Consider the following 11,549-nt stretch of genomic DNA (forward strand, 5'->3'; position numbering starts at 1 on the left):
AAACACAGCCATCTGAGCACACATGGCCAGGAGCAAGCACTCCATGACTTCTGCTGACAAGGTTTGTGGCACAGGCAGCCCCTTCCTCGGTGTGCTGTTAGGGGCTAATAGTCTGGCCCTATGTCAAATAGTAAAGTTAATAACTGTGGTAATAAAAGAGTAACGCAGGAGAGCAGTGAAAACACATGAAGGATTTTTCTCTCATTGGCATGTAAACAAATTCATTGTTGTTAGTGTTTTCAGTGTAAAGAATGGCTTTCTATTGGGAAACAAACCTAGAAAGATTGAAAACTGCCAAAGTAGAGGAGTTTTCAGCCAGATCTATTATTTTTATACACTCACACACCTGTAGGCATGCACAGAATACAATACATTTTAAAAGAGAATTCCACATGGAGAAGTTATTATTAAATCATTTCCCAGTCAATCATCTTTGCTCCAAACTTGGAGACACAGTTTATCTGATGTTCTGACTAGCAGATGAAAGCTTTGGATCTTCCAGTGTTTCCAATGCATCATCCCTAGCCCTCCTGAAAGAAATCAATAGTGGTAAAAAAAAAAAAAGACGTGAAAAATAGAGAATTTTCCTGGTATGGAGAGAATTAATAAATTCACTTTGCGAGATAAATGGGATGAAAAGGATAATACAGTGTTTCCAATCCATGAGGGTCTTGTACCAATTTAAATCATACAAGGTAGGATGCGCTGGCACAAAGAGTGCTGATTTTAACGCTTTAATGGACTTTTGTAGGAGTTTTGTTCATTTGCTGAGATCTACAGCTGTGGGAGGTACAACTGGTTGGCCTGGTCTGAGTTAGAAGAAGGGTACATGTGGTCATGAAGCTACACTTAGCTTTGTACAGTCCACGTGTGTGTTGTATGGATGACCATTTTAATTTGAGGGAAGATCTCACAAGGCAGCTGGGCAATAAACTGACTTTATGTCTTGGATCTCCATGACTTGAGCATCTTTCTGGTTAAGTATGTTTTGTTGATTGTGTTGGTGAGAAAATGTGGCTGTAAATCTACAGCACCAAATTCAATCTGTTTAAAATTAACTTTGGAAATGGGCTTTTACCTGAGCAACCAGGTATCTGGAGGGTAACTGCTCAATTACATATCAGCTGTCTCCACAGAACCCTGCCTAAGCTCCCAAATATGTTTTCTGGTATCCATGGCCTGCATGAATTTTACACATCGCCTTCTTTGGGACTTTATAAGTCAGCTATAAAAGTTTGTGGTGGGGTGGAACATAGTAATGTCCACAATCTCAGTCTGGAAAAATGGTTTATATAAAGTGTCATTAAAATGGATTTGGTAATTTTTTATTTTTATTTTTTTTCCGCAGCAAGCAAAAACAAAAAGGGGGAAGGGGGGAAGCGTTCAACACTGGCTACATTTTTTTTTACTTCTATGATCAGTAAGAGAAAAGGGAAAGCTTTGCTTTCTTTAAGTGTGCAAGACTCTAGAAGTTAAGGGGGGGCTTAGCCCCTTTGGATAGAGTTGAACTGCTCGTGTATTCATATTATTAATGGCTTTTGGTAATGATTTTACTGCACAAATTGTTATGAGACTGTTACAATGCAAATGGGATACCAGTGAGATTTTCTATCTGAAGACCCCAACCACAGACCACAGATATGGCTGGAAATTCTCCTATTTAATAGATTTTGGATCACTCTCTATGCTCATAACAATGCAGACTACTTATTACTGAGTGGCATTCATTTTGTACCAGGACCAGAGTGGATACTGATGTTGAAAAAGCCTTTCCCCCCCCCCCCCCCACCGTAACACTGTCTCCTCAAGAATTGCTGCTGAATGTCCTTGAAGATATAATAGCTTCATAAACCCAGGTATGATTTTTCACAGGTAGTTCACAGGGCTGTCAGTTCCTGTGCTTTTTAATTCATAGTTTGAGGAGTCTGCCTAAAAGCCCATGCACTGGGATGCATGTGATGACAGGATCCCCCCATAAAAGTCTCCAGACATTTCAGGCGAGGACAAAGGCTTGCAGGGATGACCTGGGGACATGCTGAAGGCTGGGGAAAAAAGAGAAAGGAAAAGCAGCAGGCAAATAAAAAGAATATATTGCATATATTGTGGGGTTTTGCTGGAGAAAGGAGTACCTATGAGTAAGCCAAACTCCAAGTCATGGAGAATTTAGGGCAGCCAAATGCTTAGACTAGATGCACTTTAGGCCAGGCTTAGTACATCCTTGCCATCCTGCAAGGGACATCTGGGAGTTTCCTCAGCATCACTTGCACTGTGTGTGTAATCGTCCAGCACTGCAGTAACTGCACTGGGTGAAGGCATTAACACCGAATTTCCTCTTGAGGCACATCTGAGGCAGCGCTTGAAAGTCTCCAGAGCCCGACCTGCTGCAGAAACCTGGAGCAGCTCACCCATCCCAGAGTCAATCCCTGTAAAATCCCTGAGATTTAGCAACAGCTTTGAAAAAGGGGAGGAAGGAAGCAAATAGCTCTGCAGGTCTCTCAGCCCTGTTTTCTACCAGATGCAATGAACTTGCTCACACAAATGAAAGGTCTAGTTTGTATATGCTCCCATCTATGGTTATTCCTGCATGCTGCAGGTTTGCAGAGGCATGGGATGTGTTGGCAGCAAGTTTCACAGCACGGGGCAGTCACTCCAATACTTGTGCCTGGAGAGAGCATGAAAGAGTTAAAGGCAATAATTTGCTCAGGAATGGCTTGTTTGCAGCATGGGCTGATATTTTTTTTTTGTCAGCTTTGTGACCTGCAGGCACACACCTGGTCCCAGGGTCAAGTTACAACCAGGATCCCTGGCCCAGGGTCAGGACCTGGCTGATGATAAGAGAGGGAGGCCCTCCGTTGGCAAAAAACATCACTTAAAGAAACAGGAGAATATTAAGGAATATTAGATGTCACTCTGTCTTCCTTTAGGGTTCATTTCCCTTCCTTTAATTATCACAAAAGGTAAACACTAAATATTCCAGGGAGTCATGGTCAGGGGAAACCCCATGAACTGCACATTCATTATGGCTGGTTGTGGATGCACTGGGAAAAAAACAAAAGAAGAGTTGGTGGGCTGCCCTTATTAAACTTCACTTAGCTACTGTTAATTATGGACCTAGATTGAGACTGAACAGCTCTAGATTGAACATTCCAGCTCTCCCCTACTGCAGCATCATTTAAAAACTGTAAGAAAATGTCAGTGAGAAGAGACCATCTGTTTTCTGAGTGGAAGCCCACAGAAGGAAGAAAGAAAAGAAAAAAGAAGAAACAATGCATGCATAAACCTTCAGCTAATGCTTATCTTTTGGGTAGCTGGCTTGTAGGGAGTTGGAGTGAATTTAGGGATATTTATGCAAATCATAAATGATAGCTATGGACTATATATATTTTTAGCAATATTGTTTTACTTATTTCACAGGCAGGTAAATGAAAACACACAAAAATTTGAATACTTTATTTGCAGTCATCAAATAACCAGATATTGAATCCTGATGCTCTTTCTTATGTTCTAACCACTAAACAAAACTGCCAGAGATGTCCCAGAGTGCTTAATAAATTGTGCCCAGGGGGTTATTTTACTATGACTGAAATGCAGCTGGACTGAAAGGCTGCTGTCACTCTGCACAGACTTAGCTCTGTAAAATGGGGTGTTGCCAAAGGAACTCATAGGGGAAATTTTCGGTACAGTTGGCAAGGTGTGATTACAGGCCCTGGATTAGTGCCAGGATCTAATGCAGACCTAACACCCTCCTTCCTGGAAAAAGTGTGGGCTCTTTAATAGCCCTTAGTTTTATGTTTCACCTGCACGTAAATGAGTGGCACCAATGGGAGATGGAGGCAGCTCCAGTACTGTGAGCACCATTAAATCTTCCTCAGAGCTGAAGCATTTCATAGTGATCAGTATTAGCCATTGACCTGATTTGTCAGCCTATCAAAAGGGAGTCACGTTCCTGGAATAACCCTTCTTCTCTCTTCATTCCCCAAAAATGGTTCATGGCAAGGATTAGTCTGTAACACACTGGTGCTCGAGCACCCTGGTGCAAATGGAGAAACCTCCACTGGGCATTGCACTTCGTCTTTATATTTAATTTGTGTGGGATTTTACTTTTTCACTTTTTTTTTTTTTTTTTTTTTTTTTTTGTTTGTTTTTTTTTTTTTTTTTTTTTTTTTTTTTTTTTTTTTTTTTTGGATCATTGGGTCTGTCTTGGAAAGTTCAACTTCTTAGAAGGCATGAGATGTGATACTATCTAGTTAAAACTGTCCACTTAGGAAAGACAATGTGACTTTAAATCTCTCTTGGCCCTTTGTAATAAATGTTATAGTTTAAGCAAGCAGTGTCTTTCCATTAAAACTATAAACTTGACTAGAATAATTAAGACTGATTTAAAGTAAAATTAAGTTTGACATGTGGCAGGTGAAGTGGTGCTATTAATTTCGACTGCATATTTGGCGACAATAGATGAGGGAAAATGGGGGGCATGGGTAAAAAGGGCAGAGCTGTAAGTCCTTTAGGCTGTTGGTCAAGTTGAGGATGGAGAATGAAGCATATTTTAACTCTCTATGGGTTGTCATTTGCTTTGGAAGTAGGAGACAAGAGGTTGTGTGAGTTCTTGACTATTATCTGCAATGGATCGCAGGGAAAAGGGGGAAAAGGTGAAATGAATATTTAGAAAGATAGCCTTCCTTTGGACTTTTCATTTTTACTCTTTATTTATAGCTTCTGTATATTTTTTCTTACTATTTTTATAATTTCTAAGCTGCCCACCATTGGAATTCCTGTGGAAAGAACTTATCTGCTACTCACCATTATTTGATGGGAGGCATTTTTCTGACTGTGATTTTGGATGCAGGCAAAGATGAAAGAACCTCTTCAAAACTGTCTGTGGTAATGAAATTGCATCCTAAGGACCATTCCAGGATCCAATCCATTCTCAGGCTGATTTCTCATTTCATATAAAATCCAGTTGAAACCTAAACCTGAGTAAGACCAGCTTGATCTAGTGCCCAGATCTAGTAGAGACTAGTTTGGGTGTGAGCCTACATTGCATCCTCCACTGAGATTATCAAAAAGGTCTCGTTATTATAGTCATCAACCATCTCATTTCCTGCCAAAGATTATTGGCGTGAACTCTCTCCAGAGTCCATCAGTGCCCTTGATCCTGAGAAATTACTGTTGAGAAATAGAAATAATTATGTTCTCCTCCTCCAACCCAGATGTGGTATCCATATCTTGACAGCTTTTCCTGTCCGACGTCAGCCAAGGGAGTGAAACACTACTACCCAGGGAAGGATTTCCTTTTTTGAAATCAATAAATTCTAATTGCCAATCATGCAAATAAATATGCCTTGCTGGAGCAATGTTATAGTCCACCAGGACCGAACCGCATTAACTCATTGAGGAAACCTGATTGCAGATTGAAGTGAGTGAAAATGTCTTTTTGGGGTCCCTGCCACCCTGGTTCTGGTGATTGGATTCTAATTACATACACATTACTTTTACTGTGCTTATTAATGACAAACATATCAACCTTTCTACCGGAAAGTGAACTAAAAATCCAATTTGAATAAAGAATTGCAAATGCCTCATGTAAAAGGCTGCACACAAAACAAACCAGATGTTTCAAGCTGCATTGAGAGAGCTTTACAGAGCAGCTGGGAGAATTTTTTTTTTTTTTCCATCAGCCATTGGTAAAAGATATACATTGCCAGCACGCAAACTGCTTCCATTTTTAATACTCCTATAATTGGTTTACTCCTGTAACCAATGCAATATTAAGTGAAAAGGGCGGGGGGGAGGGGAGGAGGGTGAAAGAAAACAATGATACTGGTCAAAGTTTGCAAAGGTCATGGGGTTTGTGGATGGAGAGGAGAGTGGAGGAGGATAGAGGTTATTTTTCCCCATAAAGCTTTCTTATTTACTGCAAGGTTGTGAAATTTGGAAAAAAATACTAATAAAATTTATTGCCAGGGGTTGTAAGAAGATCATACCTTGGTTCTATTTTCAGCTCCAAACAGATTATAGGACAATGGAGCATAAATGGAAATTAAAACAGATTTAGAACAGACGTTAGGAAGCACTTTTTCACATCGAGGATAATAAATGTGTGGAATGGCCTATCAGGCAAGGTTGTAAAGGCAAAGACACTGGGATCATTCACGCAACAACTTGGGAAATAGCGCACTAAAATGGAATGAGTCTGGATGGTGAGATGGCCTCTGTTTAGATTTCTGGGATGCTTCAAGTCTGCATGTTCCCTTTCTTTCCTTTCATTTTCCAATGATAATTTAATCTATGATTTGTTGATGTTTCAGGCAGGTTTGTCAATCACTTTTCCTGTGAGGTGGAAGACCACTCTTTATTCCCATGTCACCTGCCTTGATTTCTTAGGACAGGGAGTGTAGGAGAGGAGAACTTGCTCTAGGAAGCCAGTTCTACCTCTTGCAAGATCCTGAACACTAAGTGGAGATATCTTTTCCCATTTGACAGTGGATAGATCTGCCACCACCTCACATTCTTGGAGGAGCACATGCTTGCCTTTTTCCCACCAGATCTACCCTTGTCCATGAGGGTGACTCTCATGGCAATTCCAGTGGCGTAGCTCATCTCTGCTCATGCTGTGTATTCTTAGTTTAATTTCAAGATACTCCAGGAATCCTTTCATCTAATGGAAAACTTCTGGGAAATACGTAATCCCCAAGCACTTACATTGTTTTCAGCACAGCCTTTCTAACATGCACAGGTCTATCCTATACTCATTTATACCTAAACCACACAATTTTAGGCTAAAAGGACAGAGTGGCTTTGCACGAGTGCCTCATTTCAAAGCGTATCCCTTCTTTACCTCACTATTTGTGCTCTCCACAAGGGTCTCAGAGTACAAGTGTGGATGTGGTGGGAAGGAGAAGAGAGATATTGAATCACAGACCAATCACTAAGTGTGCACCTTCCTGCTTTTTACTCCTAGGGCCACCTTGCATCTGTACCTGGCACACTTTCCAACCACACAAGGTACAGTAGCCAACACCAAACTTCAGAGTGTTCACCTGCTTAGGTGACACCAAGCAAACCCTACTGCACTCCAAGACAAGAGGAGCTCTGTTCCACCAAGATGTCTTGAATGTTCCTAAAGCTGAGGCTCTCTCTCTGCCTTTCTCAGAGAGACCTGAGATTTGACCGAGAGCCAACAAAGTTCAAAAGCTTTGAGGGATTCATCTAAGACAATGATGGTGAAGTCTTTTGAGGATTGTGTGTGTGCAGAGAGGTGAATTCTGAGGCGTAAAATTTGACCAAAATCTACCAAAATGGTCTATAATCTTGCCATTTTCCAGACATAAGTGGACACATCACCTGGCATGTTCTGCAATGTTCTCAATCTGGGCAATAAATGGAACTCCTGGTATAAAATTACAGCTCATAAACACAAACCTTCTAGACCACCCTTCCTGCACAAACAGATTGAGACTTCGGGGCAACTTGCCTTGACTGAAGATGGGGGAACCCAAAGCAAGGGAGCACTGAAAACTCCTGAAAGTTCACCAGACCTCACCACGAAGAACTGAGAGAACAGTTGCAGGTTTCAGTTTTAAAACTTGAACGCCATGATAAGTCAGTGTAGATGCAATCTGTCTGTGAATACCAGTGTTCTCCAGAAGCATCACAACAACAGATTGTTGCCGTTTCCTTGGGCCAGATTATTAGCCATATTTAAGATATTTCTTCAGGGATGAACCCAGACATTGTGGCCTCACAGGACAGCCCAAGGAACTCACCAAATATAAAGTTATGAACTGTTGTCTGGGACACTCTTGTCCTTTATTGTGTGTATGTACTCTAATAGTATATTCTAGCCAAGGATTTCAACGTGCTTTAAAACATAAATTATCTTGACAAAGCTTCTCTGAAGGAGATAAAACTTACACGAGAAGAAGGTCAGAGCCAGAGAGACTGAGGGATTTGCTCAGGGTCACAGCACTGGTGAGTCAGTCAGTTGTGGAGCAATTATAGGAATCCTCCTCTGCAGCCTGTGCACTAAACATCCTCATCACAAATAAGGTAGGAAAAAAATGCATTACTTCCCCACTGCATGCACTGCAATGTAATCATATGTGTGATATTATTTTATTTCTTTAGGATAGGGTATAGCATGAATCCAACTGAAGAATTCATACTTCTGCAGAAGAACTTGAAAAAATACATATTGGCAGCTTCTCTATTCAAATAAGCAAGGATGCCACTAGAAATACAGAAAGGAATGAGCTTTCAGTAATGAAAGTAATCAAAGTGGAAAGTGTCTCTCCCCATGGCAGGGGGGTTGTAATTAGATGATCTTTAAGGTGCCTTCCAACTCAAATCAAATTATGATTCTATGAAAAGCCTATAAGAAAAAAAAATAGGGGAAAATGGTCTAATGACAACTCAGCTGTCCCAGAAGTATGACACCACCAAACTTTATTCAAAGGCACAGAGTGTGTTTATAGGAGATTTATGACAACATTGGAATCAGAAACAATTTTATTGATCACACCAGAACCAGAGAAATTGTATTGTTGTATTGATGACAGGTTTAAGAGAAATAGGCTGACTTACCTAATGCCTGTATCTTGCTGGGAAAAGCTCTCTCTGATAAATCAAATCTTAGTATACACATCTTTTGCTGCTTTGATCAATAGAGTATTTACATGCATCAGTAAAGCTCAAGGATTTTAGTCTCAAAATCATAACTTGTTTTACGTGCAGGACAGGGATTCCAGAAAGTGGCAGATCGTAGTATCCTGTGTCACTATTGTATTTCAAGAGGTTGCTGGAAGGGTAGTCCCAGCAAGCACTTCCCTCATAAGTTGCTTATCTCAGGTGACAAGCAGAACTGTAACCAGCCAACATCCACCCAGCTCCAACAGCCAGCCTGCAACAGCCACAGGACTCGAGGGGCTCACTAGCATGTGAGGGCTTGCCCGTGCCAAGCTCTTTTTGATCTGAGGTGCCAGGAGCAGAATTCAAACCACCCAGCTACTGAACAGAGACTGTGCCTGATCAAAATGCACAGTTGGTTGCCAGGGATGATGATGTCCCTTGTGTTGAAGGGACATTTGGCCTGAGTGAGCAAAATAAAGTGGGATGCTCAGAGCTGGTTACAAACCTGGCTCCTCATGCCATGGTGGCAACAGGGCAAAATGTCCTTTTTTTATTTTTTTTTTTTTTCCCCCAAGAAATCAGGCCTAAGATAATCCCGCATGTGTTTCTTGTTTTCAAGCCCCACCCCTTAAAGCCAGATTTATTTATTTTTTCAATAAAGCCATCCCCTGGGTTTAATAGTAGCTATTCTAGAGTCTGAAGTTAGATTAATCACATCCCACTAGCAGCATTTTAGCTGAATGCAAGGGAGGCCTTTTTGCAGAGCATCTCCTGTGCTGAGCCCAACTCCCCCTGTGTCATTAGAGTCAGGGCTGGTGCCCCGTGTTTACGGCAGAGGAATGCCGATGAGGGGCTGGAAGTCCTCATTGTCAGCCTGCCACTGACTCTCTGTGTGACTTTGGAATTAAACACAATTTCCCCATGGCTCGCTGTGTCCCTTTTTGTCAAAGCTGAGCCACACTGACAGAGGGTGATGTGTGGGGGAGGTTTACACTACCACTGCAATTTCATGTGCTATCCGTATCCTGTGGACAAATAAATACATTCACTTCTAAGGACAGTCAGTCCGTGCCATCCATCATCACTATAGACACATAGAGGGGAAAAATGATTGTGAAATATGCCCAGAATTTGAGCTAGTTTTGATACCAGTGGATGAGATGCCATTTCTTGGTGCAAAAGAGCTGAATGAAAGGCTCGAAATTGTGTGTAATAATTATAAGAGTAACAAACAGGGTTTCTCTTTCAAGACCATTTACACATTTACTAGGTTATCATTTCTAATTCATATTAATCAGAGGGTTCATGAACTTGCAACTGAGAGCCATTTGTAGCATAAATAACTTTATCTGGCCTCTAAAAATACACATATTAAATATGAGACAATAGGGTTAAATATAAGCAATATGCTTAGGTAATTAACCTGCTGTTTGCACAGATTAATTTAGTCTATACAGGTGGTAAAAGAGCACCCATCACTGTGGCATGAAAACACCATTCAGAATTTAGGAGGCCAAAAAAGAAAATGAAGCTCTATAAATCGTGTTTCTTTCCCTGCCTGGTAGGTAGTTATTAAAAAGGAATAACCTCTGGATAATTGCGCTTCAATAACACGGTAACTACAGCATATTTACAGTCAATCTCTACTAACAGATAACCCACATAGTTTTTCTCCCAGTGATTCGCCAAGTGGAAGCAAACTCAATTTGAATCCTGCTTTTGCAGCTCGGTGCAGTCTCTTTGCCCCATTATTACTCTGCTGCTAACAGCGGCCTCGGACTGTCAATATCTTCCCTGCCACGGTTTACACTGGTAGTTGTTATTATATCAGACCATGAAAATTGATGGTGATAACACTCTCTCTAGGAAGGCTCTATACATGTCAGTTATTCAAAATACGTCTCGTTAAATAAATATTTACAAGACTTTTGTTATTTAGCTTATAAACTGTTTGGACTGAGGCAGCTTTTGAGCGGTTGAAGAGCGTTCCAAAGAGTTACTGCAGATTAATCCATGTAAACCACACCAGTGTGCTAAAAATTGCTATGGTGGTTCCTAACTGCCAAGTCTATATCCTTCCAGTCAAAGAAATACAGGACATATTTTCCTTTGTAATAAAATCTCTCGATAAAAGCAATAAAAAAATACTAGTCCAGAGCATGTGATTATCCTGGGGGGGTGTGAAGGGGAATCATACCCATGGGATGACAGGGAAGTTGGTTCATTCTTGCAGCTGGGAGAATGGATAAGGGTTCGGATTATCTGAGCTACAGAAATAGGGACAACCTTAAAACAGAAAGAGGGAAGAGGACAGCTATTCAGTTAACAGTTTAGTAATAATAACTATTCTGTTAATAGCATAGTAATAATTACAGAATAATCTGTCATTCCCAAAGCAGATTTAATTTTGTCCTGGACAAAGCCAAAGGACACTAAAAACGAAGCAGAAGTAGGCAGGAAAAAAAGGAGCCTGTCCTGTTTCTTAGCTTCAGATGTCTCTGCCTTTTCAAGACCCCCAGATCAGTGCTGTACAAGGATTTCAAAACAGCCAAACTAATGAGGCTGCATCAGGCAATAATGATGAGGCTCTGGGAGGGCAGACGCTTTTCACTCCTAAAGATTTCTGCTCAGCAAGCCAAGTTTCCTGGCGTAAAACCCAGAGAGCAGGGATGTTTTCCATGCTTGCAGGGTCAGGCTTGTGAGTGTGTGTGTGTGTGAGTGTCTCTAGGTTTCACACTGTGCCTCAAGCAGAGTCATCCAAGAAACAGCAACGCTTTCCGCTGCGCTGGATGGCTTTGGGATGCTGGTTTTCCACGAGAGGGAGCAACTCACCAGCACAAAAACCCCCTTTTCCCAGACCAACCACCAAATTCACTTGGAGCTCTCAATTTACACAGCTGACAGCAACCTTGATTTTTATC

General features: G+C 41.2%; 1 long non-coding RNA gene across 1 annotated transcript; it reads right to left on the reverse strand.

Annotated features, from left to right (window-relative positions):
• Positions 1–297: 297 nt before the first annotated feature.
• LOC114054646 lies at positions 298–3,580 on the reverse strand. The gene is made up of 3 exons (XR_003570534.1): positions 3,449–3,580; positions 2,215–2,423; positions 298–527 (listed from the first exon to the last, which is right to left on the reverse strand). It is a non-coding gene; the product is annotated as an uncharacterized LOC114054646 (long non-coding RNA).
• Positions 3,581–11,549: the final 7,969 nt, after the last annotated feature.

The sequence above is a fragment of the Empidonax traillii genome, unplaced genomic scaffold (assembly GCF_003031625.1).
Source record: "Empidonax traillii isolate 1590-97213 ecotype Southwest subspecies unplaced genomic scaffold, ASM303162v1 scaffold36:size2505666, whole genome shotgun sequence".
Lineage (NCBI taxonomy): Eukaryota > Metazoa > Chordata > Aves > Passeriformes > Tyrannidae > Empidonax > Empidonax traillii.